The following is an 8,403-nucleotide window of genomic DNA, read 5'->3' as shown; positions in this document are numbered from 1 at the left end:
AACGTCACCAACATGCGCCCCCCACACACGTCAACGTCACCAACCAGCGCCCCCCCCCCACCCGTCAACGTTACCAACCAGCGCCCCCCCCCACACACGTCAATGTCATCAACCAGCGCCCCACCCCACACACGTCAACGTCATCAACCAGCCCCCCCCCACACACGTCAACGTCACCAACCTGCGCCCCCCCCCCCACACACGTCAACGTCATCAACCAGCCCCCCCCACACACGTCAACGTCACCAACCTGCGCCCCCCCCCACACGTCAACGTCACCAACCTGCGCCCCCCCACACACGTCAACGTCATCAACCAGCGCCCCCCACACGTCAAGGTCACCAACCAGCGCCCCCCCCACACACGTGTACGTCATCAACCAGCGCCCCCCACACGTCAACGTCACCAACCTGCGCCCCCCACACACGTCAACGTCACCAACCTGCGCCCCCCCCACACACGTCAACGTCACCAACCTGCGCCCCTCCCCACACACGCCAACGTCACCAACCAGCCCCCCCCCCCAACACGTCAACATCACCAACCAGCCCCCCCCCCACACGTCAACGTCACCAACCAGCCCCCCCCACACACGTCAACGTCACCAACAAGCCCCCTCTCACATGTCAACGTCACCAACCAGCCCCCCCCTCACACGTCAACGTCACCAACCAGCCCCTCCTCACACGTCAACGTCACCAACCACACCCCCCACACGTCAACATCACCAACCAGCCCCCTCCCACACGTCAACGTCACCAACCAGCCCCCCCCCCCACACGTCAACGTCACCAACCACCTCCCCCCTCACACGTCAACATCACTAACCAGCCCCCCCCCACACGTCAACGTCACCAACCAGCCCCCCCCACACGTCAACGTCACCAACCAGGCCCCCCCCACACATGTCAACGTCACCAACCAGGACCCCCCACACGTCAACGTCACCAACAAGCGCCCCCCCCTCACACGTCAACGTCACCAACCAGCGCCCCCCCCCCTACACGTCAACGTCACCAACCAGCCCCCCCCCCACACGTCAACGTCACCAACCAGCCCCCCTCCCACACGTCAACGTCACCAACCAGGCCCCCCACACACGTCAACGTCACCAACCAGGACCCCCCACACGTCAACGTCACCAACCAGCGCCCCCCACATACGTCAGCGTCACCAACCTGCACCCCCCCCCCAACACAAGTCAACGTCACCAACCAGCGCCCCCCCACACGTCAACGTCATCAACCAGCGCCCCCCACACGTCAACGTCACCAACCAGCGCCCCCAACACACGTCAACGTCACCAACCTGCGCCCCCCCACACACGTCAACGTCACCAACCAGCGCCCGCCACACGTCAACGTCACCAACCAGCGCCCCCCCCCACACACGTCAACGTCGTCAACCAGCGCCCCCCACACGTCAACGTCACCAACCTGCGCCCCCCCCACACACGTCAACGTCACCAACCAGCCCCCCCCACGCACGTCAACGTCACCAACCAGCGCCCCCCACACGTCAACGTCACCAACCTTTGCCCCCCCCTCCACACACGTCAACGTCACCAACCAGCCTCCACACACGTCAACGTCACCAACCAGCGCCCCCCCCACACACGTCAACGTCATCAACCAGCGCCCCCCCCACACACGTCAACGTCACCAACCAGCGCCCCCCCCCACACACGTCAACGTCACCAACCAGCGCCCCCCCCCACACACGTCAACGTCACCAACCAGCCTCCACACACGTCAACGTCACCAACCAGCGCCCCCCCACACACGTCAACGTCACCAACCATCGCCCCCCACACACGTCAACGTCACCAACCAGCGCCCCCCACACGTCAACGTCACCAACCTTTGCCCCCCCACACACGTCAACGTCACCAACCAGCCTCCACACACGTCAACGTCACCAACCAGCTCCCCCCACACGTCAACGTCACCAATCAGCGACTCCCCCACACACGTCAACATCATCAACCAGCGCCCCCCACACGTCAACGTCACCAACCTGCGCCCCCCCCACACACATCAATGTCACCAACCTGCGCCCCCCACACGTCAACGTCACCAACCAGCGCCCCCCCCCCCCACACACGTCAACGTCACCAACCTGCGCCCCCACCCCACACACGTCAACGTCATCAACCAGCGCCCCTACCACACGTCAACGTCACCAACCTGCGCCCCCACACACACGTCAACGTCATCAACCAGCCCCCCCCTACACCCGTCAACGTCACCAACCTGCGCCCCCCACACACGTCAACGTCATCAACCAGCGCCCCCCCCCACACGTCAACGTCACCAACCTGCGCCCCCCACACACGTCAACGTCATCAACCAGCGCCCCCCCCACACCCGTCAACGTCACCAACCTGCGCCCCCCCCACACACGTCAACGTCATCAACCAGCCCCCCCCACACACACACGTCAACGTCATCAACCAGCCCCCCCACACACGTCAACATCATCAACCAGCGCCCCCCCCCTACACACGTCAACGTCACCAACCTGCGCTCCCCACACACGTCAACGTCACCAACCAGCGCCCCCCCACACACGTCAACGTCACCAACCAGCGCCCCCATACACGTCAACGTCATCAACCAGCGCCCCCCCCAAACACGTCAACGCCACCAACCAGCGCCCCCCCACACACGTCAACGTCACTAGCCAGCGCCCCCACACACGTCAACGTCATCAACCAGCGCCCCCCCCCCCACACACACGTCAACGCCACCAACCAGCGCCCCCCCCACACACGTCAACGTCACCAACCTGCGCCCCCCACACACGTCAACGTCACCAACCAGCGCCCCCCCACACGTCAACGTTACCAACCAGCGCCCCCTCCCCACACACGTCAACGTCATCAACCAGCGCCACCCCACACACGTCAACGTCATCAACCAGCGTCCCCCTCCCACACACGTCACCGTCATCAACCAGCGCCCCCCCACACACGTCAACGTCATCAACCAGCCCCCCTCACACACGTCAACGTCACCAACCTGCGCCCCCCCCACACACGTCAACGTCATCAACCAGCCCCCCCACACACGTCAACGTCACCAACCTGCGCCCTCCCCCACACACGTCAACGTCATCAACCAGCGCCCCCCAAACGTCAACGTCACCAACCAGCGCCCCCCACACGTCAACGTCACCAACCTGCGCCCCCCCCCACACACGTCAACGTCATCAACCAGCCCCCCCCCACACACGTCAACGTCACCAGCCTGCGCCCCCCCCACACACGTCAACGTCACCAACCTGCGCCCCCCACACACGTCAACGTCACCAACCTGCGCCCCCCCACACACGTCAACGTCACCAACCTGCGCCCCCCCCCACACACGTCAACGTCACCAACCTGCGCCCCCCCCCACACATGTCAACGTCATCAACCAGCGCCCCCCCCACACACGTCAACGTCATCAACCAGCGCCCCCCACACGTCAACGTCACCAACCAGTGCCCCCCCCACACACGTCAACGTCATCAACCAGCGCACCCACACGTCAACGTCACCAACCAGCGACCCCCCCCCCACACACGTCAACGTCACCAACCAGCGCCCCCCCCCCACACACGTCAACGTCACCAACCAGCGCCCTCCACACACGTGGACGTCACCAACCTGCGCCCCCCCCCACACACGTCAACCTCACCAACCTGCGCCCCCCACACACGTCAACGTCACCAACCTGCGCCCCCCCCCACACACGTCAACGTCACCAACCTGCGCCCCCCCACACACGTCAACGTCACCAACCTGCGCCCCCCCCGACACATGTCAACGTCATCAACCTGCGCCCCCCCCCACACACGTCAACGTCACCAACCTGCGCCCCCCCCGACACGTCAACGTCACCAACCTGCGCCCCCCCCCACACACGTCAACGTCACCAACCTGCGCCCCCCCCTACACATGTCAACGTCATCAACCTGCGCCCCCCCCCACACACGTCAACGTCACCAACCAGCGCCTTCCCCCACACGCGTCAACGTCACAAACCAGCGCCCCCCACACACGTCAACGTCACCAACATGCGCCCCCCACACACGTCAACGTCACCAACATGCGCCCCCCACACACGTCAACGTCACCAACCAGCGCCCCCCCACACACGTCAACGTCACCAACCTGCGCCCCCCACACACGTCAACGTCATCAACCTGCGCCCCCCACACACGTCAACGTCACCAACCTGCTTCCCCCCCCACACACGTCAACGTCACCAACCAGCGCCCCCCACACACGTCAACGTCATCAACCAGCGCCCCCCCTCACACGTCAACGTCACCAACCAGCGCCCCCCACACACGTCAACGTCATCAACCAGCGCCCCGCCCACACGTCAACGTCACCAACCAGCGCCCCCCACACACGTCAACGCCATCAACCAGCGCCCCCCCCCCCACACACGTCAACGTCACCAACCAGCGCCCCCCTCACACGTCAACGTCATCAACCAGCGCCCCCCATACACGTCAACGTCACCAACCTACGCCCCCCACACACGTCATCGTCACTAACCAGCGCCCCCCACACACGTCAACGTCACCAACCAGCGCCCCCCCACACACGTCAACGTCATCAACCAGCGCCCCCCCCACACGCGTCAACGTCACAAACCAGCGCCCCCCACACACGTCAATGTCACCAACCAGCCCCCCTCCCAAACACGTCAACGTCATCAACCAGAGCCCCCCACACACGTCAACGTCACCAACATGCGCCCCCCACACACGTCAACGTCACCAACATGCGCCCCCCACACACGTCAACGTCACCAACTAGCTCCCCTAACACACGTCAACGTCATCAACTAGCGCCTCCACACACGTCAACGTCACCAACCAGCGCCCCCCACACACATCAACGTCATCAACTAGCGCCTCCACACACGTCAACGTCACCAACCAGCGCCCCCCACACACGTCAACGTCATCAACCAGCCCCCCCACACACGTCAACGTCACCAACCGGCGACCCCCCACACACGTCAACGTCACCAACCTGCGCCCCCCCTACACACGTCAACGTCACCAACCTGCGCCCCCCTCCGCACACGTCAACGTCACTAACCAGCGCCCCATCCCCACACACGTCAACGTCACCAACCTGCGCCCCCCCACACATGTCAACGTCATCAACCAGCGCCCCCCCCACACACGTCAACGTCACCAACCAGTGCCCCCCACACACGTCAACGTCATCAACCAGTGCCCCCCATACACGTCAACGTCACCAACCTGCGCCCCCCCCCTCACACGTCAACGTCACCAACCTGCGTCCCCCCCCACACGTCAACGTCACCAACCAGCGCCCCCCCACACAAGTCAACGTCATCAACCAGCGCCCCCCCCACACACGCCAACGGCATCAACCAGCGCCCCCCCCACACGTCAACGTCATCATCCTGCGCCCCCCCCACACACGTCAACGTCATCAACCAGCGCCCCCCCACACACGTCAACGTCATCAACCAGCGCCCCCCCACACACGTCAACGTCACCAACCAGAGCCCCCACACACGTCAACGTCATCAATTAGCGCCCCCCCCCACACACGTCAACGTCATCAACCAGCGCCCCCCCACACACGTCAACATCACCAACCAGCGCCCCCCCCACACACGTCAACGTCATCAACCAGCGCCACCCCCCCCACACACACGTCAACGTCACCAACCAGCGCCCCCCCACACACGTCAACGTCATCAACCTGCGCCCCCCACACGTCAACGTCACTAACCTGCGCCCCCCACACACGTCAACGTCATCAACCAGCGCCCCCCCACACACGTCAACGTCACCAACCAGCGCCCCCCTCCACACACGTCAACGTCATCAACCAGCGCCCCCCCCCACACACGTCAACGTCATCAACCAGCGCCCCCCCCCACACACGTCAACGTCATCAACCAGCGCCCCCCATACACGTCAACGTCACCAACCTGCGCTCCCCCCACACACGTCAACGTCCTCAACCACCGCCCCCACACGTCAACGTCACCAACCTGCGCCCCCCCCCACACACGTCAACGTCATCAACCAGCGCCCCCACACACGTCAACGTCACCAACCAGCGCCCCCCCCACACACGTCAACGTCACCAACCAGCCCCCCCCCACACACGTCAACGTCACCAACCAGCCCCCCCCCCACGCACGTCAACGTCATCAACCAGCGCCCTTACACGTCCGTCACCAACCAGCGCCCCCCCCACACACGTCAACGTCACCAACCTGCGCCCCCCCACACACGTCAACGTCATCAACCAGCGCCCCACCCACACACGTCAACGTCACCAACCAGCGCCCCCCCCCACACACGTCAACGTCACCAACCAGCGCCCCCCCACACGTCAACGTCACCAACCAGCGCCCCCCCCCCCACACACGCCAACGTCATCAACCTGCGCCCCCCCCCACACTCACGTCAACGTCACCAACCAACGCCCCCCCACACACGTCAACGTCTCCAACCTGCGCCCCCCCTACACACGTCAACGCCATCAACTAGCGCCCCCCCCACACACGTCAACGTCACCAACCAGCGCCCCCCCCACACACGTCAACGTCACCAACCAGCGCCCCCCCCACACACGTCAACGTCACCAACCAGCGCCCCCCCACACGTCAACGTCACCAACCAGCGCCCCCCCCCCACACACGCCAACGTCATCAACCTGCGCCCCCCCCCACACACACGTCAACGTCATCAACCAGCGCCCCCCCTCACACACGTCAACGTCACCAACCAGCGCCCCCCCCCACACATGTCAAAGTCATCAACCAGCGACCTCACACTTCAACGTCACCAACCAGTGCCCCCCCACACGTCAACGTCACCAACCAGCGCCCCCCCACACACGTCAACGTCATCAACCAGCGCCCCCCCCCACACACGTCAACGTCATCAACCAGCGCCCCCCACACGACAACGTCACCAACCAGCGCCCCCCACACACGTCAACGTCACCAACCAGCCCCCCCCACGCACGTCAACGTCATCAACCAGCGCCCCCCAAACACACGTCATCGTCACCAACCAGCGCCCCCACACACGTCAACGTCATCAACCAGCGCACCCCCACACACGTCAACGTCACCAACCAGCCCCCCTTACACACGTCAACGTCATCAACCAGCGCCCCCTCCACACACGTCAACGTCACCAACCTGCGCCCCCCACACACGTCAACGTCACCAACCAGCGCCCCCCCACACGTCAACGTCACTACCAGCGCCCCCACACACGTCAACGTCACCAACCAGCGCCCCCACAGACGTCAACGTCACCAACCAGCGCCCCCACACACGTCAACGTCACCAACCAGCGCCCCCCACACACGTCAACGTCATCAACTAGTGCCTCCACACACGTCAACGTCACCAACCAGCGCCCCCCACACACGTCAACGTCATCAACTAGCGCCTCCACACACGTCAACGTCACCAACCAGCGCCCCCCACACACGTCAACGTCATCAACTAGCGCCTCCACACACGTCAACGTCACCAACCAGCGCCCCCCACACACGTCAACGTCACTAACCTGCGCCCCCCCACACACACGTCAACGTCATCAACCAGCGTCCCCCACACGTCAACGTCACCAACCTGCGCCCCCCCCCACACACGTCAACGTCATCAACCAGCCCCCCCCCCACACACGTCAACATCACCAACCTGCACCCCCCCACACACGTCAACTTCACCAACCTGCGCCCCCCCCTACACACGTCAACGTCACCAACCTGCGCCCCCCCCCTACACACGTCAACGTCACCAACCAGCGCCCCCCCACACACGTCAAAGTCATCAACCAGCGACCTCACACGTCAACGTCACCAACCAGCGCCTTCCCACACGTCAACGTCACCAACCAGCGCCCCCCCACACACGTCAACGTCATTAGCCAGTGCCACCCCCCCCACACACGTCAACGTCACCAACCAGCGCTCCCCCCACACACGTCAACGTCATCAACCAGCGCCCCCCACACGTCATCGTCACCAACCAGCGCCCCCACACACGTCAACGTCACCAACCAGCGCACCCCCACACACGTCAACGTCACCAACCAGCCCCCCCCCACACACGTCAACGTCATCAACCAGCGCCCCCCCCACACACATCAACGTCACCAACCTGCGCCCCCCACACACGTCAACGTCACCAACCAGCGCCCCCACACACGTCAACGTCACCAACCTGCGCCCCCCCACACACACGTCAACGTCATCAACCAGCCCCCCCCACACACGTCAACGTCACCAACCTGCGCCCCCCCCCACACGTCAACGTCACCAACCTGCGCCCCCCCTACACACGTCAACGTCACCAACCTGCGCCCCCCCCACACACGTCAATGTCACTAACC

The sequence above is a fragment of the Procambarus clarkii genome, chromosome 62, assembly GCF_040958095.1.
Source record: "Procambarus clarkii isolate CNS0578487 chromosome 62, FALCON_Pclarkii_2.0, whole genome shotgun sequence".
Classification (NCBI taxonomy): domain Eukaryota; kingdom Metazoa; phylum Arthropoda; class Malacostraca; order Decapoda; family Cambaridae; genus Procambarus; species Procambarus clarkii.
This window is presented reverse-complemented; position numbering follows the sequence as displayed.